The 26733-nt window shown below is 40.1% G+C and overlaps 1 protein-coding gene across 1 annotated transcript in view; it reads left to right on the forward strand.

Annotated features, from left to right (window-relative positions):
• The first annotated feature begins 214 nt into the window (after nucleotides 1–214).
• The window catches only part of LOC132806563 (chloride intracellular channel protein 5-like), a 111854-nt gene continuing 85335 nt past the window's right edge, over nucleotides 215–26733 (forward strand). Inside the window, exon 1 of the mRNA XM_060821257.1 lies at nucleotides 215–243. The gene's annotated coding sequence lies outside the window, so the exon portion shown is untranslated. The remainder of the gene's footprint in view (nucleotides 244–26733) is intronic.

A 26733-nucleotide genomic window follows, 5' to 3' on the forward strand; every position in this document is an offset into this window, starting at 1 on the left:
TCCTGTTCCGCTGCCTCGAGCTCGGAGAGTGAGGGGAATCTCAGCGATCAGCCGTGCGAGCCCTCCGGCGACAGCGAGCCTCCCGACGGCAGCGTTTACCAAGAAGTCTTCGACACCCCGGAGGAGCTGGAAGAGGTGCAGAGCGACAGCCAGAGCTCCGAGACTTACGGCAGACACCTGAACGGCAGCCCGGGCCAAAGCAGTGACAATAGCCAGCCTTTCGAGGTTTCTCTGTATGTGAAGGTAAGGGACCTGCAGCTCTGGTAAACATGCACAACCCCTACCTAACCCTCTCAATAAACTCTCAACTCCCAGACAAATAGAAGCGTTCGTTTTGAAAAAGCTTTTCCTCTTCGCAACAATTCCTAGGTGAGTAAAGTCACCGGAATTCCAGATCGTTTCTCTGAACGTTCACAGGAAACGTAAAAGTTCCTAAATATTCCGATCTTTTTTTACTTTCAAAAAATTATTTTATACATACGAGCACGGAACAGTTCAGTACAAACTTTGCAGAAAATGCATGGAATTCCGACATTCTGAGGTTCAATCCAATTGCAACAATTCACTTTTTGTACGAGGGTTTTTTTTGTATGAAGCGTACAGTTGACATGTTTTGTGTTTCATTTAATTCAGGCGTTGCTTAATCCAGGATTTAATTGTCACCAGGAACGTATTTCGATGGAGGTGAATGCAGGGTGGAAAGTGGAAGAGGAATTGAGAAACTTTTCTAATTTTGGAGGAGAGGGAAGCAGCACTGATGATATCATTGATATACTGGAAAAAGAGTTGTGGGTGGGAGCTGGAATAGGACTGGAACAAGGAATGCATTTCATATGCCAGAAAGAGATAGGTGGTACTGGATGGGGAGGTTCAGCCCTTTTTTCCAACAAGGACTGGGGAGCCCTGAGACCTTCCTGATGTGAGATGGATGTGCAAAACAATTGTAGGCATATTGTAAAGAGGAGGCGGCTGGAGCCTGTGAACTGGAAATGCTGAAATTGACATAAAGCATCATAGACATTGTGGATGTAAATGATAAGAAATTGGACAAGGGGAAAAAAGATCAAGCCAAGCTAGGAAGAGATGAGTTCAGTTGCACAGGAGCAGGCAGAAATGTTGGAACTGCCTGGGCAGTCCTGTTTGGAAAGGAAGTAGAAGCGAGCCGTGCAGGGTTGGGAGACTGAGCTTGGATGCAATGGTGGAGGGGAGATCACAGCATGAAATGAGGTTAGTGACTGTTGTGGATGCAGTGGCGTGGTGTTCCATGGTGGGGTCATGGTCAAGGGGGAGTTAGGAGGAGGTATCTGAGAGTTGGCACTCAGCCTCCACAATATTGAGGTCAGGATACCAGACAACAACAGCACTACTCTTGTCAGCAGAGAGAAGAATAGTTGGTAAGACAAAGACTGAATAAAGGTCAGCCTGGGAGAATTAATAGCTGCCACTTGGAACCATAAGCGGCTGATAATGGGTAGTTTGTGGTAGCAACCCATGTGATGACATGGCCTGGTGTGTGGGGATTGGGGTAAGGACATAGGAGAAGGTGCTCAGACCTTAAAATTATTGAACTCAATATTGAATCCAGAATGTTGCAGGGTTCCCAAGTGAAAAAATGATGTGTTGTTCTTCCAGCTTGTGCAGAGCTTGGCTGGAGCAGTGTAGCAAGCTCACGACAGATATTGGCCAGGGTACATGGTGGTCTGTTATTTAAGGAAAAAGTGAGGTCTGCAGATGCTGGAGATCAGAGCTGAAAATGTGTTGCTGGTTAAAGCGCAGCAGGTCAGGCAGCATCCAAGGAACAGGAAATTTGACGTTTCGGGCATAAGCCCTTCATCAGGAACCCAAAATGTTCCCCTATACTTTCATGATTTAGAGAGTTCATTCATTTCTGGCTCCAAACCAATATGTGCCACAGACCTCAGGGAATTCTGTTCCGTGTTCCTGCTGTTCAGTGATGTATGAGATTTATTGGAGCTCTTCTATCAGCATTTGCTAGACAACCTTTCAACTCTCCTTCAGCACCTTACATTAGTGTTCACTGTAGTTCAAGCATGATCTTTGCTGTTTTCTTGCTCAATTCTTGCAAAATTTGACATTTGGTATCCGAGCTCTTTGCTACATGTCCACATGTTAACAGGTTTATCTGTTTATCTGAAAGCTATTTCCAGGCTCCAGCTACAACTCCCCATTTGGTGAGAAATCACACAGACAAATCAACCAAAAAAAAATTTCCTGCAATTTGCCTCACAGCAATGAGACATCCCTGGGATATCACCAATATAAATTCAAACAAACCACGTCCAATTCCCTCTGCTCTGTATTATTCGGTCATTGCCATTGCACTTCAAGTTCCCTGAATGTTACTCATTTCAGAGACCTCCAATAATTTTCCCATAGTACTTGGTTTTGTACTTCTTTTCAAAAATAAATTTGTTTTACTGCAATGTTAAGGAAACAACCCAAAGTGCACCTGCCAAAACAAATTGTAATTTGCTGAGACTTATTTTTAACTGCTTAACTTATTTTGAAGATTTGATTTTTCATGTGAATGTAACTTTACACTTGAAGGTAGGTTCTACTGAAATGTTGTCACTTGCATCTTCTGGTTTTTTTTGTTTTGGATTTCCAGCATCTGCAATATTTTGCTTGAACTCACAAAATGGTTCCAGGACTGTGATTTAGGTGAATTTGCATTCCACTTAGGAAAATGCTTTCTATTCATTAACCAGCTGACTGAGGCTGCTAAGAATTAACTTAAAACATGCTTTTTATTTTGAAGAGCGTTTTGCGTTCTGCCTGAGTCTCAACAGTACATTTCCCATGTTTACTGGAACATGGCTTTCATCCTTTTCTCCTAAACCATATAATACTTTTCCTGGCTAGTCGCTAGAGTCATAGAGCTGTACACCTTTGGTCCAAGTTGTCCTTACTGACCAGATATTCTAAATTAATCTCGTCCCATTTGCCCACATTTGGCCCATATCCCTCTAAACCCTTCTTATTCATATACTCATCCAGATGCCGTTTAAATATTGTAATTATACCAGTCTCCAACACTTCATCTGGCAGCATATTCCATACATGCGCGACAGTCTGTGTGAAAAGGTTGCCCATTAGGTCACTTTTAAATCTTTCCCCTCTCACTTAAACCTATGCCCTCTAGCTTTGGACTCCCCTACCCTGACGAAAAAGACCTTGACTCTTTACCCAATCCACGCCCCTCATGATTTTATGAACATCTATAAGGCCGCCCCTCAACCTCTGATGCTGCAGAGAAAATAGTCTATTCTGCTTCTCCATATAGCTCAAACCCTCCAACTCCAGCAACATCCTTGTAAGTCTTTTCTGAACCCTTTCAAGTTAAACAATATCTTACCTCAAGCAGGGAGACCAGGATTGAACACATTATTCCAAAAGTGGCCTAACCAGTAACTGAGCAACTGGCAGGTGTTATGAACTAGGTCAGACCCCCTCAAAACATTGCAAGAAGGTAGCCCAGACCCTAACTTGTCTGGCTATTTTGAGTGATGAAAGTGGATATTCCACGAGTGATGCAGCTGGTCTAAAACACCTCAGTTTGTTTTAAACAAAATAGTATTTATTTACGGAGTACCGAATTAAACACAAACAAAAGTAAACAGATTACAAAATAACAACCTATCCCGACTTAATGTTGCTGTTCCAAATTCCTGCAACAATCCTCATAAACACCCCTCATTAAAAAAGGTGAAATCAAACACAGGGTCTTACAGGAGAGAGAGAGAGATGGCAGAGAGATTCAGCATGGAACACCTTCATCCATGTAACTGTTTCTTTTGGATTCTCAGCTAACAACGGCCAGCAGTTTTAAACAGCCAGACTGCTAAAACCAAAACAAACCAGAGAAAAACTGAGATGGGAGAATTGGCCACTCCCCTTTCATTGCACAAGTTTTTTATTTAAAACTTAAAAGCTTTTTCCAATAGATAAATGCAGACAAATGGAACCCCTGTCTTTACGACCATTCTGGGAGGAAAAAAAACAAGGACAACCTAACGTCCAAGGAACAGCATCATCGCAAAAGTTGGAGTCACTCTTATGGACTAAGCAGAGATGATCAGCAAAATGGTCACCAGTCTGCATTTTGGATTTGCCGATGTAAAGTCATAGAGATGTACAGCATGGAAATAGACCTTTCGGTCCAACCCGTCCACACCAACCCAATCTAGTCCCACCTGCCAGCACCCAGCCCATATCCCTCCAAACCCTTCCTATTCATATACCCATCCAAATGCCTCTTAAATGTTGCAATTGTACCAGCTTCCACCACATCCTCTGGCAGCTCATTCCATACACGTACCACCCTCTGCGTGAAAAAGTTGCCCCTTAGGTCTCTTTTATATCTTTCCCCTCTCACCCTAAACCTATTCCCTCTAGTTCTGGGCTCTCTGACCCCAGGGAAAAGACTTTGTCTATTTATCGTATCCATGCCCCTCATAATTTTGTAAACCTGTATAAGGTTACCCCTCAGCCTCCGATGCTCCAGGGAAAACAGCTCCATCCTATTCAGCCCCTCCCTGTAGCTCAGATCCTCCAACCCTGGCAACATCCTTATAAATCTTTTCTGAACCCTTTCAAGTTTCACAACATCTTTCCGATAGGAAGGAGACCAGAATTGCACGCAATATTCCAACAGTGGCCTAACCAATGTCCTGTACAGCGACAACATGACCTCCCAACTCCTGTACTCAATACTCTGACCAATAAAGGAAAGCCTACCAAATGCCTTTTTCGCTATCCTATCTACCTGCGATTCTACTTTCAAGGAGCTATGAACCTGCACTCCAAGTCTCTTTGTTCAGCAACACTCCCAAGGATGTTACCATTAAGTGTATAAGTCCTGCTAAGATTTGCTTTCCCAAAATGCAGCACTTCGCATTTATCTGAATTAAACTCCATCTTCCACTTCTCAGCCCATTGGCCCATCTGGTCCAGATCCTGTTGTAATCTGAGGTAACCCTCTTCGCTGTCCACTACACCTCCAATTTTGGTGTCATCTGCAAACTTACTAACTGTACCTCTTATGCTTGCATCAAAATCATTTATGTAAATGACAAAAAGTAGAGGACCCAGCACCGATCCTTATGGCACTCCACTAGTCACATGCCTCCAGTCTGAAAAACAACCCTCCACCACCACCCTCTGTCTTCTACCTTTGAGCGAGTTCTGAATCCAAATGGCTAGTTCTCCATGTATTCCGTGAGACCTAACCTTGCTAATCAGTCTCCCATGGGAAACCTTGTCGAACGCCTTACTGAAGTCCATATAGATCACATCTACTGCTCTGCCCTCATCAATCTTCTTTGTTATTTCTTCAAAAATCTCAATCAAGTTGTGAGACATGATTTCCTATGCACAAAGCCATGTTGACTATCCCGAATCAGTCCTTGCCTTTCCAAATACATGTTCATCCTGTCCCTCAGGATTCCCTCCAACAACTTGCCCACCACTGAGGTCAGGCTCACCGGTCTATAGTTCCCTGGCTTGTCTTTACCGCCCTTCTTAAAAAGTGGCACCACGTTTGCCAATCTCCAGTCTTCCGGCACCTCACCTGTGACTATCGATGATACAAATATCTCAGCAAGAGGCTCAGCAATCACTTCTCTAGCTTCCTACAGAGTTCTCGGGTACACCTGATCAGGTCCTGGAGGTTTATCTACTTTTAACTGTTTCCAGCACTTCTTCCTTTGTAATCTGGACATTTTGCAAGATGTCACCATCTATTTCCCTATAGTCTGTATCTTCCATATCCTTTTCCACAGTTAATACTGATACAAAATATTCATTTTGTATCTCCCCCATTTTCTGTGGCTCCACACAAAGGTTGCCTTGCTGATCTTTGAAGGGCCCTATTCTCTCCCTAGTTATCCTTTTGTCCTTAATATATTTGTAAAAACCCTTTGGATTCTCCTTGATTCTATTGCCAAAGCTATCTCATGTCCCCGTTTTGCCCTCCTGATTTCCCTCTTAAGTATACTCCTACTTCCTTTATATTCTTCTAAGGATTTACTTGATCTATCCTATCTATACCTGACATATGCTTCCTTCTTTTTCTTAACCAATGGAAGAAACCACATTGTGAGCAGTGAATACGGTCAACTAGTTTGAAAGAAGTACAAGTAAAATGCTGCTTCACCTGAAGATATGTTTGGAGCCTTGGTAGTGAGGAAAGTGAAGATAAAAGGGTCAATGTTAGACCTTCTGTAATTGCATGAGAAGGTTGTTGAGAAAGTGTTAGGAGTAATCTTGAAGTAGACCATGGTGTTGTAGAGGGAGCGGTCCTTGTGGAATGCTGACAGTGATGGTGAGGGGAAGTTGTGTGTGATGATATCTTGCTGGAGATGGTGGATGTTGACTCCGTTTTAACATTAGTTTGTTGTGTTTACACTCGTCCATGTGAGCTGAGAGTTCTGTTGTAATAAGCACAGATAAACTAATACTGTTGCATACTTAAAAGGGATTTTATTTCAGCAGTTTTATAATATAGTACATCCAACGACTGTTAGCCTGATGTATGCATAAGTTAATGCAAATACCTAAATGTTGTAGAAGCATAGAAATTGGTGCAGGAGTAGGCTGTTCGGCCCTTCGAGCCTGCACCACCATGTAATATGATCATGGTTGATCATGCAATTTCGGTATCTCACTCCCATTTTCTCACTATTCCCCTTGATGCCTTTATCCGTAAGGGCCACATCCAGCTCCCTCTTGAATATATCTAATGAACTGGCCCCAAAGCTTTCTGTGGTAGATAATTCCATAGGTTCACTGTACATAGAACTAGATGATAACACAGCCAGTTATAATATGGCAAAAAAAATTGGAAGCTTCTGTTCTATCTGATTTTTATTCCTCTTCCATTTTATAGAACAACACCTCCATTCTATAGAACATTTGTACATGCAGGAAGATGTCTTTAAGTCCTTTTCTGGATATTAAGCTGCAGGAGAAACAGAAAAGGTTGTGTTAGGTAAATAAGAATATATTCCAAAAGCTCAGGTCTCCTGTACTGGGTGCTGGGATTACTTTGCATCATTGTAGATGCTTTATATTTTTGAATATAAACTTTTGCTAATATTTTACATGTCGGTTTGACAGAAACTATGAATTTTGCTTGGCATTTACATTATTAGTGATATTTTTATGTCTATTTATTTGTTTGGAAAGTTGATTAGTCTCCCGTTGCTTTTTTTCAGATGACTTTAGATGATAAAGTCATCAAGAATTGGCACTGAATGTGGAAAATTATCCCAAGGTATTGAATTATAAAGAAAAGGGACCTAAGAAAAGGTTAGGAAAAGTGGTCAAAACTTAGTAAAGTGGTTAGAGTTTTAGAGGAGAGGGAAGTAAAGAGATAGAAGGGAATTGGTGTTGCAAGTTGAATAGTATACAATCGCTGTTATTTATGTAAATGAACGTGCAGTGGAGGACAGTAAGATAAAGAACATTTGGACTGATTGCATCCAATGGTAATGAAGCTATGAAATCAGTACCTCAGTGGCTTAAGAACAACAGGCAGGTGATGCTGGAGAGGATAGTTTACAGTAATTTGGAACAGGATGAGCTGAAATTCATCCTGCCAACATGGAGATTGTGAATATCCTGGTTCTGCTTCTGTTCAGCCAAAATGGCTTTGGTGGGAATCAGAGTTTCAGCTAGGTAGCTAACAACAATAGATTCAGTCGTCTCAATGTTTGAGAAAAGTGTTACTCATTCAAGACTGAGTAATGAAGATAAAAATTAAAAATAAAGAACTTCTGGAAATCGGAAACAGAAATACCTGGAGAACCTCAGTAGCTTAAGCAGAATCTGTAGAGAGAGAATCAGTTAATATTTTGAGTCCAGTGAACTTTCATCTGATGAGTTTCTGTAACACTTTCTCTTTTTGTTTCTGGCTAATGAAAAAGCAGTCTGCAAGTAAGGCAGAGCTGGGAGGTTACATGTTAGCATGCATGTGGGTGCTTTACCAGGTGTTTGAATATGGTGTGGCCAAGGAGAAGCAGACAGATGAGGATGTCTTGAAGGGAATCTCGAGATGGTAGAGGAAAAAAGAATGCGAGAGATGCCCTGATTAGGATCAAATAATTAACACTGGAATAAATCAAGAGATGTCCCATGGAGTTGAAGAAAGGGATATATGTGTTAGCGGAATATGTGTAATTGAAGGCTACAGAGAGGTAGAGGATTAATAATGAACCATTATTATTGTTGGAGAACTTTGTGTTCTGAGTCTGTTGAAGTTAATTAAAAAGGGAGGGGTAGATGAAATGAGCACATTATTGTAATCGAACATATCTTTTTGTGATAAAGATTTGAGATGTGATAGTAGTTGGTGAAGATAGTGGTTGAGGATGATTTTTTTCAGGAGGGGCGATAGAGCACTGAATTTGGACAGATTCTGTAGAAGTGCGAAGTAGAATTAGCATCTGTATTAATGTTCGATTCAAGTTATTTTGCCCAAGATGCTGATTATAAATTTCCAACAATACTGTCTTATAGCTGCATTGTATTTCTTGGAGGCAAACATATTGAAAGTGGGAATACTTGTTTTCCCAGATCTCTTTCACCCTACAGTTTGTGTGTTTTCTTAACAGCTCTATCAATGAAATCAATGTAATTTTGAAAAAAAAATTGTAGATCACGACCTGCCTGGATTCTGGATTATGATTCACTATTGTTAATATGTTGAAAGTAATGAGGGGGAAGTGCACTTTTTGCCCAAGGGTGGGAACCTGCAGTAGAAGTGCAATTTAATTTTAAAAAAACCCTTTAATGTCATGCGTAAAACTGTGTCACATACGGAGATAGTGGCATTATAGTAATCTTACTCGACTAGTAACTTAGGCTAATATTCTTGTGACAGGAACAGCACCATGCATAGTTAAAATAATATGTCTTACTGAAGCAACAACACAAGGCTTACTTGCAAGCCAGACAAAAGAAGCAACATTCAATAGACTGGGCTAGGTGATGCCTACCAACAGATCAGAGTTATATACCAAAGAAAGAGAAGGCACCAAAATATCCCCATCCCCCACATTCTGGGAGAGGTAAGTAGAGGGAAGTGGGGAGGTAGCATACCTCTGCAAAAGATGAAGTTGAAGTGTTTGCATTTATATTCAGTTAGAAATACCAAGTAGATGATCCATCTCATCTCCTTCTGGAGTCCACTTCCTCACAGATGCTAGTCTTCAACCAGTTCAATTCAGTCCATACAATATCAAAAAATGGTTGAAGGCACTGGATATTGTAAAATCTGTGGCCCCGACAGTGTTCCAGTTACAGTATTGATAATGTGCTCTGGTGTTAGCATTGAAGGGGCTAGCATGCTATAAATTTAGCCTTGCTATTACGTAAGTTGAACCAAATGTTAAAGTTGTTTCTTTAAGGTATGCACAATACCACAATTTACCTGACTTTCAGACTATGGTTAATAGAAAGCACAGACAGGTTTCTGTACCAAGTCAGAATTATTATTTATTGTAAATATTCTTTTGACTTTAGTTACAAATAAACATGTCAATCATTGACATACAACACTACTAACTAAAACTCCAATCCGCCTTACACCCATACATACAAATACGTCGAGAAGATAGATAGTGAGTTTTGAGAAGATTTGTAACTCAGGTTGGGGTTCTGGATGTAATTTTGCTCACTGAGCTGGAGTGGTTTGATTGAAACATCTGAAAACGAGCAAACTTACATCCAGGAAAGATAGATTATTAATGGAGGTAGGAAAAAGAAATGGAAAGTCAGTTCAGTTGTATTTTCTTCCTGATTTTGATTTTGAGATAATCATTCTTTCACTAGCCAGGTCCCTGGTGTTCTGATGTCTTTCTTCCCCAAGCTTCTACTAACTTGTAGGGAGCATAGAGTGACTGATTCACTTGAAAAATAATTTATCAATTAAACAGTCTCAGCTCACGGGAAATGCTATGGGAAAGGTAACTTTTTTTCAAGTTTAAACCATGTATGTTTTACTGCAGAGAACATCACGTCCTTCTGTGTCTTTTTCTCTCTGTGTCTGTGTCTTTATAAGTTGTTTCCAGTTCCAGCATGCTCAGTTAGCTGACAGCCAATCATCTTCATTTGTGAACAACTTGGCTGATTATTCACACGTTGTAGGAACCCATAGCCACAAAACAGAGTTCACAATAGATATCAAATTCCTTGCTTTGAAATTATAGATCCATTACCCATTCTTCTTACAGTCCGTAGATTTAAAGACACAAAAATAAAAAGACATAGTTCTTACGTCAGGCAGCTAGCTAATTTGTTTCGGTACAGTTACAATATTGGCATTTACCCAGCAATGTGAAAAGTTGCCCTGGCCAGAAAAAAGCAGGGCAGATCCAACCTAACCAATTACTAACCCAATTACTAACTTTTGTCTTATTGTGTCTTGTTCACTTTGCTCCTCCGATAAGGGACTCAGTCTCTGTCTTTCACTCCTTTAATTTGCATCCATTTTACAACTTCTTTCTTTTTTATCACTATTAACAACCTCTTTGCCTTTTGCACTGGGGCTTTCCACTATCTGTTTCCTAACACTACTTCTATGTCAATAGCACCATCATCATCATTGAATTTCCCAGTAATATCCTGGGGGTTACCATTGACCAGAAACAGAACAAGACCAGTCATATACATACGACAAGTGCACGTCACAGGCTTAAAATTCTATGGTAAATAAGTTGCCTTCTGTCTTCCCAGTGCCTGTCCAGCATTTACAATGTGATGAAATAATCCCCACTTTGTTGAGTGCTGTTCCAATAACACTTGAACATGAACATTGCCCAGGCAAAGCTGCCTGCTTGATTGGTACCAAATCCACCACTTCAGCACTCACTCCTTTTGTTGCAATACACACTGCTACCATTGTATGATCTATAGGATGCACTGCAGTTATTTTCAAGTCTTCTTTGACTGCATCTTCCACCCCTCAACCTTCGAGTACCAGGAAGATTAAGTGTGGTAGATGCACAGAAACATCATACTTCGAGTTCCTTTCCAAGCCGCATGCTATCCTGACTGGCAACTATATTGCCATTCCTTTTATTGTCATTCAATCAAAGTTTGGGTATGCTTATACACGAAGGACTGCAGCATTTCAAAAAGGCAGCTCGCTGCCACCTTTTTGGATGGGGTCATAAATTCTGGTCATTCACCAATACATACATTCCCTCGCAACTTATTTTCTTACAAAGAGATAGACTGAGAGACAGATTGGCAGAATTATTGTGTTCACTGTGCAGATAAATTGTTTTGGGACCTGGAACCAATCAAAGTAACTTTCAGCCTTGCCACTTGCATGATTATTTGGGGATTAATGATGATTGGAAATAAAAGCAGAAATTTCTGGAAAAGCTCAGCTGGTCTGGCAGTATCTTTGAAGAGCATCTGTGGTTCTTTGATATAACGTTTAATGATGATTGGAAATTTGCCCAAGTTTTGTTCTTCTAAGTTAATGGGATGAATGTTGAATATTCCACTTTGGGTGGATTAACTTTCCCATTAGGCCATCCCAAGATGGCATTGTTAAAAATTGCTCTCTATTTTCAGTTCACATGGTAGACCACAAGAGGAGGATTATTCTGTACAATGTTGTAAATTTCAAACAGAACATCCCTTGACTCTGTGATCACATGGAATATCTATTGTATAAGGCTAGAGGTGTTTAGGACAGTTCTATATTTAATACCTTTGGGTGACATACTTCTCCCTATTAGTTTGAAAGGAATGTTTACTGATTTTTGTTTTGTTCCACTGTAATTTCCACTGCTGCCTTTCTCTCAGGCAACAGAGGACTGTTAATTCAGAGATATGCCACCTTTGTGACAAGGGACCGGACAAGACAGGAAGGGGGAAAACCAAGGGGAAATTTAACACCAGAACAAATGAAAATAATGGCTTGTATTAAATAATGTTACAATTATTTTTTCTGAATTAGACCCATGTGTGTTTCAGATTTCCGTGCCCTGAGCTGCAAACTCTGTGTAGTAATACACAATCAGCTGCACATAGACAAAGTTTAATTAGTTTGTACTTTGTACAGTTCCTAAAACAGCCTTCAAAATTAACAATTGAGGTCAGAATTTGAGAAAAATGAATAGCAAAGTCCAGTTCTAGATTGCAAGCTCAGAACATACTTTGTTCACCAATTGTCCAAAGAGCTAAGATTGACACGTGAATTTTAATTTGGCTTTGAACTTGTGCTAATGTAATGAAGATAGGTGGGCACCTTGAGCATGTCATTCCCATCAGATTTTGGGTTTTCTTATCTATGAATTGCCTGTTTACCTTGAAACATGCCTAGTGCAGCTCAAATGGTATATTTATTGTGGGCTATAACAAATATATCCACCCATCAAAATATTCTTTACAAAGGTATCCAGCTTATTCATTTTAATCGTTAAAAAGTTTAATCTACATATACCCTGTGAACAATAAATTGTTTTGGTATCCTCATTCAATTAAGTTATTTTATGAATTATGTCTTATTTAATGGCATGACTGATCATTGAAATAGCATTCCTCATAAGGATGAAATCACTGTTGGTTTGCTCAGGAGCTTCTATTATGCTGTTCTCTAACCAAGACACTGTTTTCTTGTTCACTTCAGTAAAATCTCAGTAGTTAACAATAAATTTCTAATCTCACTGTGTGTAGTCTTATGGAATAGCCAAGATATTTCCTCAGAAAAATGGTGCAACATTCCAGTTAGCTAAGCGTGACATTGAACAAAATTGGGGGTTGTTTCATCTGCCAAGCCATGCCAAGATTGGTGGCTGGGGAAGATGGGAAGTAAAAAGCCTGTACTTTTAAAGAGTTCTTTATCATTTCATGTAAACACATTGAGCGATATATTTCAAATGTAATCGATTAGTTTGAAATGCAATCTGTTTTCACACAGATAGAGTATCTGCATTTTTAAAAAGTACTGCAAGAGTCTATCTGGAACATACAGGTTAATGATTTATTTTTATTGAGGTTATTTTGTGTATCCCTTAGTGGTGCAGTGTTCATTTTAATTATATAGAGGAGCTTGCTGTGGTTACACAGGGAGAGATTGGTGATAAAACATTAAGATTATTCCCACAGGGTGGATGATGCATTACACAGATATACTGGGCCAAACTCCAACAGGTGGATGTGGTTTATAGGTTGTAAATCGTGTGATACTGTAAGTGCCAATGTGTGCAATGGTGAATGTGAAACTTCTTGATTATATTTTAATGGAAAAAGAAAACCTGAAGCTGTTTGATTCCCCATAATCAGGCTAATTATTCAAACAAAATTATTTACTTTGATTATCTAGATGTTGTGTTGTGGAATACTCTACATAAATCTCCCTCCCGCCCTATCCCTCTTGTTCCATTAGAACCCAATTCTTTGACCAACCATCTTAATATTTTCTTCTTTGCACAAAATTGATTTCTGTCGAATGAAGTTTCAGTGAAACAATTCTTCATATCTTGAAGGTCAAGGACTAATCTAGGTTTGTAATATGTTATGCGTTTGTGTAAAGCTCCACTTTTAAATATTATGAAGTAAAATGTGAGAACTGCATACAACAAAAGCATTTTATTTTGGAAATAATGTATAACTAATCATGTTGAAATCTAGGTTTAAATTTTCCAATTAAATCATTCAATGCCTTAATAAGAACAGCGTGTAGAATCATGTAGTGCTTTTTTTAAACATATTTAAATATTCCAAGAAGCTTCACAAGACACTCTTATAAGTATCACACCAAGACTGATAATGAGATATTGGGTCAGATTGGTAGTTTTTAAGGACTGTCTTAAAGGAGGACAGCAAGTCAGGAAGGTGCAGGGAGGTGACCCTGGATGAATTGTGGAAGAGAATCTTTAGAACTCAAGTATAAGAACTGTTAAAAGCTGGGGGTGGTACAAAAATATAATTTAAAAAGCTGATGGAAAATTATCTTTAACTCAAGGGGCTGAAATGCAAATAGTTGAATGCTATGTTGTAGTGTTGTTTTTCTCCGCACTCCTCCAACATTTTTTGTTAGCAACCAGAATGAGTAAATTTATATTATTTCATTTTAGAAAATTAAGGAGAGGACTAATTCACATGTTTAAGGTGCTTTAATGGAGAGAGAGAATTTATTTCAGCTAGTGAGATGGTCCAGAACAAGTGGAAAATAATATTAAACTAGAGCTAACTTATCCAGGGGTGATATCAGAAATGAGCTGGAGTGATTCAGCTGGAGTAGTTTCTCTAAGCAGAGAAGGATGAAGATAGCATCTGATTGAGGTATACAAACTTTTGAACAGCATAGACAGTATAGATAAGCAGCACCTTTTCTCCTAGTAAAGGAGTCATGAACGGGCGATACGTTTTAGGGTAAGGATCAGGAAGTTCAGAAGAATTGAGGAAATATTTTTCACCCAGAGGGTTATGGATATCTGGAACTAATTGCTTGAAAGGGTGGTAAAGGCAGGAATCCTCAAGACATTTGAGGATTATTTAGATGAACGTTTCAAACAACACAGCAAACAAGGTTACAGGCCACAAGCTGCAAAATGGGATTAGAATAGGTAGATGTTTAATGACTGGTGCAGATGTGTTTGGTGGAAGATACTCTTTCTGTGCTGTAAAGATATATGACTATGATACTTAATATGCTGAGTTACGTTGTACCAGTGACTGGATTTGTTGTGATCCTCTTGAGTGAAGTTACAGAGAAACTGTTTGCATTACAGTTTGTTAAATAACATATTTTCAAGTCAGGTACAGTAAGAATACTGCCTGTCGCTACATTGTGTTGATTACCCAAATTTCAAAATCTAATCATAGCTGGCTTCAACTAGCTTTACAGATCATTAGAAAGCATGACAGAAGTTCTGAAATCTTCTAGATGTGGATTGTTATATGCTCAGTATTGAGATTGTACGCAATCCAGTTGTACTAATGAAGTAGCAGAGGAGGACATTGAGAATACAGGGCACAAACTTCCGTGACCTTTGAGGTATGGGTAGTTGGGATGGGGAGAAGGATTAAATTTTGGGGGTCGGAATCACTTTTATTGTTTAGTTAGCGTTAGAATTATGTTCACGTGAAGCTGCAGATCTTCCTTTATCAAGAGTGCATGTGCAAAGGAAATTAATAAATGATTGAAACAATAACCAAACTATGTATCTCCTGCAGTTAGAAGGATGTTAATACAAGTGTTAATACAGTTTCAATTATGAACTTCTGAACTGAAATAAACATGATCTGATAAAAATTAAAGAAAACTTCTTTCTGAATTCAACTCTTGATCTTCTCAACTAAAATTATGCTGTTTTCAGTTAATTTCAGAAAATAAAACCACAGGGGGACCCTATTATGTGATTGTCTGTCTGAGTTACATACTCTCATACACCCTTATAGGAGATTGCATTCATAAGTAATTTTAAAGACCCAACAAATGAATGTGTCGGGTGCTTATGAATGATTCCTTAATGTTGTTCTGCATTGTGTTCCAACTTGCGTACAAATTGACTTGCAAGTGGACTCCAGAACAGAACCCTTTCGCAACCTGGGACTGCCTGTAAGGGCTTAATGTGTTTGCATCACCTGTCATAAACCTAAAAGCATAAACATCTTATTCCATTAACATTCCTATAGAGATTCTACTAAGACTTGAATTGAAATCACATCTTCTTGGAATTGGCACATTTAGGTCACTGTTCCAGAATTATTTTGATTCTTTTCTTTTTAAAAAGAATCATCCACTGCACTAACCCATATCCATATCCCTTGCTTTTGAAACAATTGAAATACTAAAAAATATATATTGCACCATTAAAATGTGCCAAAGCAGAGCTAAGGAATAACACATCGTTTCTTATCCAAAAAAGCAAAACAAAAATGCCAGAGAAGAGAAAAGGACAAGGCCGAGTGTCCTGATCACCACACGAGGAAGTGGTGACTGGAGCCCAGCTAATGTGCTGGGTTTAACTAACACTGACCTAGACATGTGTCTGGTGGGGCACATCCCAAGCTGGCAATGGCGGAATTCATGTAAGTGATGGTCAGAGTGAATTGCCTTCCTGTTTTGGTTTTCTTTCTCCTCCAAGCCTCTTTTGAGGTGAGAGTGGCAGCCCTTGACTTCAGGGCTGCAGTCAACTGATTGTGGCATCAAGGAACCCTAGCAAAATTGGAATCAATGGTCCCGATTGCTGGAGGTCAGTCATTTCATCTCAGTTCCAAGGCATCTCTGCAGGAGTTCCTCATGGTATTGTCCTAGGACCAACCATCTTCAGCTGCTTCATCAATGAACCTCATTCCATCATCAGGTCAGAAGTAGGGATGTTCGCCAATGATTGCAAAATATTCAGCACCATTCACAACTCCTCAGCTCAACTGAAACAGCCAATGTTCAAATGCAACAAGAGATATGGACAATATCCAGGCTTGGGCTAACAAATGGCAAGTGACATTTACCCCACACAAATGCCAGGCTATAATCATCACCAATAAAAGACCCGATTTTACTGCTCCTCGGATGCTGCCCTAACTGCTGTGCTTTTCAAGCACCACAAATCCAGAATCTGGTTTCCAACATCTGCAGTCATTGTTTTTACCAGTAAGAGACCATCGAACCACCGTCCCTTGACATTCAATGGTATGACCATCACTGAATCTCCCACTATCAAAATCCTGGGGGGTTATCATTGACCAGAAACTGCACACAAAAAAACACAGTGGCTACAAGAGCAAGTCAGAGATAAAATTGGATCAAATTATGGTCAAGCTCCCCTGAAATGTGTGCTTTCAGGCCAGTAATTCATGAGATCGATAATTAATCCTACCTTGTAAGTCAAAACCAAGTATCATTTACTCTACTCTCTGGTTAGTGCCATAATGTGCTAGTCTAAGAAATTGTCCTGAAAACATTAAGTGAATTCCTCGTGTGGAACGTTCAAAGATGATGGTAGAGAGAGAGAGATTCATCCAGCACAGAATCAGATCCTTATGTCCAACTGACCTGTGCTGACCACACATCCCAATCTGACCCAGTCCCATTTGCCAGCATTTGGCCCATATCCCTCTAATCCCTTCCTATTCATATACCCCAACAGGTGCATTTTAAAATATTGTAATTGTACCCTCCTCCACGACTTCCTCTGGCAGCTCGTTCCTAACACATCACCCTCTGTGTGAAAATGTTGCCCCTCAGGTCCTTTTTAAATCTTTCCCCTCTCACCTTAAACCTATGCAGTATAGATTTGGACTCCCCCACCTGGGGAAAAGACTTTGGCTATCCACCCTATCCATGCCCCTCATGATCTTATAAATTTCTATAAGGCCACCCTCTGTCTCCAATGCTGCAGTGAAAAAGGCGCCACCCTTTGACCCATATCCAGCCTCTCCCTATAGCTCAAACCCACTAACCCTGGCAACAACTTTGTAAATCTTTTCATACAGAACTGGCTCAAAGGTAGAAGACAGAGGGTGGTGGTGGAGGGTTGTTTTTCAGACTGGAGGCCTGTGACCAGTGGAGTGCCATAAGGATTGGTGCTGGGTCCTCTACTTTTTGTCATTTACATAAATGATTTTGATGCAAGCATAAGAGGTACAGTTAGTAAGTTTGCAGATGACACCAAAATTGGAGGTATAGTGGACAGTGAAGAGAGTAACCTCAGATTACAACAGAATCTGGACCAGATGGGCCAATGGGCTGAGAAGTGGCAGATGGAGTTTAATTCCGATAAATGCGAGGTGCTGCATTTTCGGAAAGCAAATGTTAGCAGGACTTATACACTTAATGGTAAGGTCCTATGGAGTGTTGCTGAACAAAGAGACCTTGGAGTGCAGGTTCATAGCTTCTTTAAAGTGGAGTCACAGGTAGATAGGATAGTGAAGAAGGCGTTTGGTATGCTTTTCCTTATTGGTCAGAGTGTTGAGTACAGAAATTGGGAGGCCATGTTGCAGCTGTACAGGACATTGGTTAGGCCACTGTTGGAATATTGCGTGCAATTCTGGCCTCCTTCCTTTGGATGTTGTGAAACTTGAAAGTGTTCAGAAAGGATACACAAGGATGTTGCCAAGGTTGGAGGATTTGAGCTATTGGGAGAGGCTGAACAGGCTGGGGCTGTTTTCCCTGGAGTGTCGGAGGCTGAGGGGTGACCTTATAGAGGTTTACAAAATTATGAGGGGCATGGATAGGATAAATAGACAAAGTCTTTTCTTTGGGGTCGGAGAGTCCAGAACGAGAGGGCATAGGTTTAGGGTGAGAGGGGAAAGATATAAAAGAGACCTAAGGGGCAACTTTTTCATGCAGCGGGTGGTACGTGTATGGAATGAGCTGCCAGAGGATGTGGTGGAGGCTGGTTCAGTTGCAAGATTTAAAAAGGTATTTGGATGGGTATATGAATAGGAAGGGTTTGGAGGGATATGGGCCAGGTGCTGGCAGGTGGGACTAGATTGGGTTGGGATATCTGGTCGGCATGGACAGGTTGGACCGAAGGGTCTGTTTCCATGCTGTACATCTCTATGACTCTGTGACTCTATAAACTCTCCAGTTTAACAGCATCCTTCCTATAGCAGTGCAACCAGAATTGTACATAGTATTCCAAAAATGTTTCACTAATGTCCTGTACAGCAACATGACATCCCACCCTGGCTACCTATGACTTCACTTTCAAAGAATTATGCACCTGCAAGGCAAGGTCTCTTTATACAAAAGTGCTCCGCAGGACCCTACCATGGTTTGCCTTACTAACATGCAACACCTCGGTTATCTAAATTAAACTCCATCTGCCACTCCTTAATCCATTGACTAATTTGAACAAGTTTCTGTTGCAATCTGAGGTAACTTTCTTCACTCTCCAATACACTACCTATTTTGGTGTCAGGTGCCAACTTACTTACCATTCCTTATGTATTCATATCTAAATCATTTGGCATGGTGACTAAGTGGTCAGCATTGCTGCCTCACAGTGCCAGGGATTCGCGTTTGATTCCAGCCTCAACCAACGGTCTGTGTGGAGTTTGCAAATTCTCCCCGTGTCTGCATGGGTTTCCTCCAGGTGCTCCAGTTTCCTCCCACAATCCATGCTAAATTGCCCATAGTGTTCAGGGATATGTAGGCTAGGTGCATTACTTAGGGGAAAAATGTAGGGTAATGGGGCAGGGGAATGGGTCTGGATGTGTTACTCTTTGGAGGCTCGGTGTGGACTTGTTGAGCCTAATGGCCTGTTTCCACACTGTAGGGAATATATGATTCTGAGATTCTGTAAATGACAAAAAGCAGTGGACCCATCACTGATCCTTGTGGCACACCACTGTCACAGATCTGCAACCCAAAAAACAACCCTCCACCACCATCTTCTCCTACCTTCAAGCTAATTTTGTATCCAATTGACTAGCTTCCCCTGGATCCCATGTAGGCTAACCTTACTAACCAGTCTACACTGAAGAACATTGTTGAACGCTTTGCTGCAGTCCCTTTAGACAACATCTACCGCTGTGCCTTCATTTTTGTCACTTCTTCAAAAAACTCAAATCAAGTTGGTGAGACACGATTTCCCATGCACAAAGCCATGCTGACCCTATCAGTACTTGTTGTATGCAATATGCATGTAAATCTTGTTCCTCAGATTCCCCTCCAACAATTTACCCACCACTTATGGTAGGGAAATATGAGGTGATGGGAAGAAGGGGGCTATTGAAGTTTTCCACAATCTCCACCCAGACTGTGATTGACAACTGTTTGTTTAGCTCTGCATCCCTCACAATCCATTAACAATTATATTGAGGGTACTAAACAAAAGATAAGTAATAAGAAAGGGCAGAGAGAAGCTGAGGGTGGAAAGAGTCGAGAACAGTAAAGGAAAAAGATATGGAGGGTGCAACATCATAACAATTATGAGAGAGATCATGCTCACTAATAATATAGAGTGAATTTCCTATCAGTGTCACAAGAAGTACGTGTTGATTGCACTCCTATTGTGAAATGTATCCTCTGACTCACCATGGCCAATGTCTATAAAAACTCTTTGCAGTTTTTATAGATAGTGTGAACAGCAGAAGGTTCAGTGAGTGTAAATGTTGACTTAATCATATTGTATCTTACACAGTGGATTTAAACATAATATTGTTTAGATTTATCAATTGCTGTGACACATAAAATGCAGCTATCAATCATGCAAGTATTTCTAGTCAAATGAAACAATAGGGGAATTTTCTTCTCTTTTAGCTGCTAGCTGCAGTGGTGGCCCAAGAGAAGTCAAAAATACTTTCTTACTGAAGTTTAAAAAAAACCTTTGGCGCATTCTATTTTTGAGATTGTATCAAAGTTCGAATCAGAAATAAATTGTAAAGGTAGACCACATAGCCTGAGGAAATATTGATATTCATCATTTTACTGACATTTCTATAGTGAGGTTTGCTGTGATTTAACTAATGGAAATGCCAGGAATCTGTAAAATTTAAATAAAGCTTCATTGGCAAAAAAACTGTACTGCAATATAAATTAGTGGTGCATTTTGCATAACTTCATGGGCAAAACAGATTAGTGAAATTTTTCATGCTAAAAGTCATTTTTAGCTACCTCCAGACTATTCCCCTGTTTGACGGGCATAAAAGTGAGAAATGTTGGATTTGCTTGAATAATATCAAACCATGTTAAGAGAGAGATTTTGCTTTGAACCATACAGGAAATAGTCCAGACAAATTCTTGCCCTTGTGATCCAGTATGGTTGAACTTTTAGTGTTCTGGGACACTGAACAGCAGTTTCAGGCCTGTTTAGTTAAATGTTGCTGAAATCTTGTTTATCAGCAGCTATGTGAGTACATTTAATGATTAAAGGTCCATTAAAATAACCATGCAAAGGACAAGCCAGAAAATGAAAATACCTTCAAATTTACAATTTTGATTCTGTTATTAGCTTATTGTTCAACTTGTTTATTACATACTGATATAAAACAATATTCATAAGTTCAAGGTGTAAGGTTTTCATTTGCAATTCATATGAGGCAATCACTCTCATCAAAAGACTAAAAGTGAGAAACTAATTGTTACCTGATTGATAGGACTTTGACACGGCAACATAGAGGAATGTTGGTACAGTGTCAAGTCAGGATGGTGTGTGGCTTGAGGGATGTTTGATGCCTTGGTGCTCCCACTTGGCTTTCCACATAGTGGAGCTCACTGTTTTGAAAGATGCTGTCAAAATAGACTTGGTGAGTTACTGCAGTGTATTTTGTACACAATACATACACTGCTGCTACAGTTTGTCAGTGGTGGTGGTGGGAGTAAATATTGAAGATAATGTATGGGTGCCAATCCAGGTCACTTTATCCTGGATGGCGTCAAATGTTTTGCAAGTTTTGAAGCTATACTCCCCAAGGCAAGCATAGAGTAGCCCATCACATCGAATCCTGACTTGTGCCTTTTAAATGGTGGACAGGTGTTGAGTTGTCAAGATTTTTCTGAGTTAGTTACCTCAGAGTTCCTAGCCTCTGACCTGCTTATGCACCCTTATATTTATGTGGCTGGTCCAGTTCAACTTTTAGCCAGGGTAACCACCATGATGTTTGTTTGTAGGGGATTCATGGTGACAATGCTATTGAATGTCAACACACTCTTACGCCAAAATCTTGCAGCTCCAAATCATTAAGTTCCTGTTGAAGAAGGGTGAACCGGCCCCTCTTCTTTATTCATCCATTTCCTTCTGGTTGGTCGGATTAAGGTTAACTTAAAATCCCTTCCTATCTACCAGACCCAAATGAACTTGTTTCAAAATACTTAATAAATAAATGCAAGAAGAATTAGAGTGGTAGAAGAAATGAAAAACCTTGGAATGCATTCCCATATGTCCCAGATGGCACTAGGATGATAGATAAGATGGCATATGGGATGTTTTTCTTCATTAGGAGAGGTACCGAATAGAAATTCAAGGAAGTAGCATTGAGACAGTGGAAGATACAAGTTAGGTAACAGTTGGAAACTTGTGCATGTTTGATTACCATATAACAGGCAGAGACATAGTTGCTGTAGAGAGAGTCGGAGGAAACTTAAAAGAACATTATCATAGTTTGAGGAAAGATTGGATGGGCTAGCGTTGTTCTTCTTGGACTGAGGAGGCTGCGGGCTGACTGCGGCTGACATATACACAATGAGAAGCTGAGATAAACCAGTCAGGAAAGACTTGTTTTTTTTCCCTTGTGGAGAAGTAAATTACCGTGGCCACAGATTAACAGTAGGAGGATTAGATGGGATGTGGGAAAAGCTCTTTGATCGAGGTGGTGATGTGTGTCTGGACTTTGCTGTCCAGTTTGCTGGTTGAGGCGGAAACCTTTAAACTCATTTAAAAGGAACTTGGATCTGCCCCTGGAGTGCTGTAACTTGCAAAGCTATGCACCAGGCACTGGAAAGTGACTTAGAATGGGCGACTAATTTATTCAGCTGGCATATGTATGATGGGCTAAATAGCCTTTGTGTACTGTAATTTTCCTGTGGTCCGACATTAACATGGATTATATGATTAACATGTTTTCTAGGTGGTCAGGCTGTGAGTCCAGAGTTGCTGAGACATCAGTGACAAGTTTCAGAAGCAGGAATCTGTGGAGCTGTAAGAGGGAAGATATTCTGCAAGGCCATTTAAGAGATGAGCTTTGAGAACTAATGTAAAACAATCAATGAGCTAATAAGTCAGCTTACATTTGTTTTAAGGATCTCAGGGAGACCATTAGTTGAACATTAACTAGATAAAATAAAATCTACTAAATGCACAGAAATTTTCCAAAAGGAAACTGATTACAGAGCTTTAGTGTGGAAGTAAGGGTGCATGTTTTGAGGTTTGAGTGACTCTAAGGATATTTCTGGGTTAAAAGGAATGAATCTTTTCATTTTATATTTGCAGTGGGAACTCTCCAGAAGTTTTTTGTTTGTTTGTTTAACACCGCGTTTGTGTTATTTTGCTAAAAGTACATTGGTAGTATCTTGCAACTAACTTCCATGGATACCAGAAGGAAGATAAAACTTGTGGCCTTCAAGCCAGGTTCTATCTAGGGATCCTGCTTGTCCGATATTGTTATTAAGCTGAAATCAGAACATGTGACACTTTTATGTGGCATGAATCATACCTATATGACATTAATTCTTTAATAATTTTTATTATAATCCTCTTCTGCAGTTTTCCCTCTTGTAGTGCTTCAACAACACATTTTACTGCCTAACAAACAGGGAGATGACCTGATTTCAGGTGTTTACCGATGTTGACATTAGAGCTTTAAAAATGTCAAATTTCTGACTCCATGGTTGAGCTTTTCTTCCTGATGTGCATCCAATAGGGATGAGGATCATGGTCACTGCACAACATCTTGTGTGGTGCTTTACAGAACATGTGTTATTGAACACTGAAGCTGTACTTCATTCTGCTGCAATAGATTTAATCATCAGATGTTTGGAACAGTTATGGACAAATAGAAGTAGGGTCAGATGGTGTATAATCTGTGTGAGTAGAATTTAGAAACCACAAAGGTAAAATAATCTTTGTGGTTACTCATGTATAGGCCTCCAAACAGTAGTCTTGGGGTGCAAGATACACGAAGAGATAAAAAAGATGTGTAGGAGAGGCAAAGTTACAGTAACCATGGGGGAATTTCAATATGCAGGTGGACTGGGAAAATCAGGTTGGTAGTAATTTGCAAGAAGAGGAATTTGTGGAATGTCTATGACATGGCGTTTTGGAGCAGCTTGCGATGGAGCCCATGAGGCAACAGGCAAAACTGGATTTAGTGTTGTGCAATGAGGCAGACTTGATAAGGGAAGGAACCTTTAGGAAGCAATGATCACAACATGATTGAATTTACTCTGCAATTTGAGAGGGAGAAGACAGAATCAGAGGTAATGGTATAAAGGCAATTACAGAGGCACGAGGCAGGAGCTGGGTAGAATTGACTTGGAGAGGAGCTAGTAGGAAAGACAGTGGAAGAGCAATGGCAGGAGGTTCTGGGAGTGATTCAGGGGACACTACAGAGAACCATTCTGAGGAAAAAGAAGTATGGTGTAAGGAGGATGAGGCAACCATTGCTCACTAGGGAACCCTGGGTTAGCATAAAAGCAAAAGAGTAAGAATATAAAGTAAAAAGAAAGTAGGAAGCCAGAGGATTAGGAAGCTTACAAAGACCATCAGAGGGGCAACAAAAAAAGAAATAAGGAGGGAGAATATTAAATATGAAGTTAAGCTAGCCAGTAAGAATATAAGAGTTTCTGTAGATATATAAAAGGCAAAAGTAGGCATTGGGCTGCTGGAAAACGACACTGGAGAGATAGTAGTAGGGAACAAAGAAGTGGCTGAGGAACTGAATAATTACTTTGTGTCAGTCTTTATGAAGGCATGAGTAATTTCCCAAAAATTCAAGAGAGTGAGGGGCAGAGCTGATATGGTGGCTATCACCAAAGAGAAAGTGCTAGAAAAAACTGAATGGCCTGAAGGTGGATAAATCACCTGGACCAGATGGATTACACCCTAGAATTCTAAGGGAAATAGCTTCAGAGATGGTGGAGGCTTTCGGGATAATCTTTCAGGAATCACTAAAATTAGGGCGGGTCCCAGAGAACTGAAAAATTGCTGACATAACACCCCTATTTAAAAAGGGAGTAAGGCAGAGGACAGAAAATTCCAGACCAATTAGCCTAACCTCGGTTGTGGGTAAGATCCTGAATCCATTGTGAAGGTTGGGATTTCTAAATACTTGGAAGCTTGTGGTAAAATAAAGCAAAGTCAGCATGGTTTCATCAAGGGAGATCATGCCTGACAAATAGGCTAGAATTTTTTTGGGAAGTAACAAGCAGGTTAAATCAAGGAGAGATGTAATCTATCTCAACTTCAAAAAGGCCTTTGACAAGATTACTGAGTAAGATAAGGGCCTATAGTGTTACACGCAAGGTGCTAGCATGGATAGAAGCTTGGAAAGGATCCTTCTCAGGGTGGCAACTGGTAACAAGTTGTGTTCCACAAGTTTCAGTGTTGGGACCACAACTTTTCACGTTATCTAGATGAAGGCACTGAGGGCATTCTGGCGAGGTTTTCAGATGATGCAACGATAAGTAGAAGGACAGGTAGCATTGAGGAGGCTGGGACGTTGCAGAAGGATTTGGACAGGTCAGGAGAGTGGGAAAGGAATTGGCAGATGTTGTACAATGTGGAAAAGTGTGAGGTCATGCACCTTAGCAGGAAGAATAGAGGCATGGACTATTTTCTAAATGGGAAGAAAATCCAGAAGTCTGCCGTGCAAAGAGACTTGGGAGTTCTAGTCCAGGATTCTCTCAAGGTAAACTTGCAGGTTGAGTCAGTAGTTAGGAAGGCAAATGCAATGATAGCATTTGTTTTGTGAGAACTTGAGAAGCAGGGATGTACTTCTGAGGCTCTATAAGCCTCTGGTTAAACCACATTGGGAGTATTGTGCACAGTTTTATACCCCATATCTCAGGAAGGATGTACTGGCGCTGGAGCATGTTCAAAGGAGTTTTACGAGAATGGACTCAGGAATAAAAAGCTGAACACATGTGGAACGTTTGAGGACTCTGGGTCTATACTTGATGGAGTTCAGAAGGATGAGGCAAGCCGGGGGGATCAAATTAAAATTTATAGAATACTGAAAGGTCTGGACAGAGTGGATGTTGGGAAGATGTTTCCATTGGTAGGAGAGACTAGGACCCAAGGGCACAGCCTTCAAATAAAGGGAAGACCTTTTAGAACAGAGATAAGGAGAAACTTCTTCAAGCAGAGATGGTGAATCAATAGAATTCACTGCTGCAGAAGGCTGTGGAAGCCAGGTCATTGAGTATATTTAAGCCAGAGATAGATAAGTTCTTGATTGTCAAGGGGATCAAGGGTTACAGGGAGAATGGGGTTGAGAAACTTATCAGCCATGATTGAATTGTGGAGCAGACTTGATGGGCTGCTTGGCCTAATTTCTGCTCCTTTGTCTAATGGTCTTAAATATTAATCTTCTACAATTTGAAAATAGAATGCATTGGATATGGGTCACTGAGGTAAGTCATAAATTTTACTAGACACTCAGAACTGCCAAATGATTCATCAAGAAACATGATGCAAGAATAACCATAACACTATAGTCTAAATTTTCTGGTTTTGTGTTAATCACTAAAGTAGCTTTCCACGTATACCTATCCTACATTGGGCTCAGCAAGACCTGAAGACATGTAGAAAATCAAATTTTTTTTTACAGGTGCTTAAATGCAAGTTCTTATCAATTAAGCAAAGTTATTGGAAAGATAACATTCCTAATTACACCTGGAATCACTTTTTCTCTTCTGCAACTTTCAACCTTGGCACTATTCTGTACCAAGGAGCTTATCTCTCCACTGATGTTTTGCAAGTAAAGAAAAATAATTTGTAACCTTGTGATGATCTAGAACTGTAAACCGTGAAAGATGTGGTGAAATGTGCATTTGTAATTACAGTCTGAGCACTCATCTATATTAAAACAGTTACTGTGGTTCAACAGAATTGACTGATCCAAGGAATTTCTTTCCTTTTTTTAAAATATTTTTATTGAAAACTGTTTCTTTACAAAATTTTTCACATGTACATCTAAGCAAGGTCAATTTGGCAGACCCGGGAGCAAAGAGACCAGATCCACCTTGACTTCGGTTGCCAAGACCCTCTCTTTTACTCCTGCCACAGCGTTCCAATATGCACA

Source organism: Hemiscyllium ocellatum, chromosome 3, assembly GCF_020745735.1.
Source record: "Hemiscyllium ocellatum isolate sHemOce1 chromosome 3, sHemOce1.pat.X.cur, whole genome shotgun sequence".
NCBI classification, from domain to species: Eukaryota; Metazoa; Chordata; class Chondrichthyes; order Orectolobiformes; family Hemiscylliidae; genus Hemiscyllium; species Hemiscyllium ocellatum.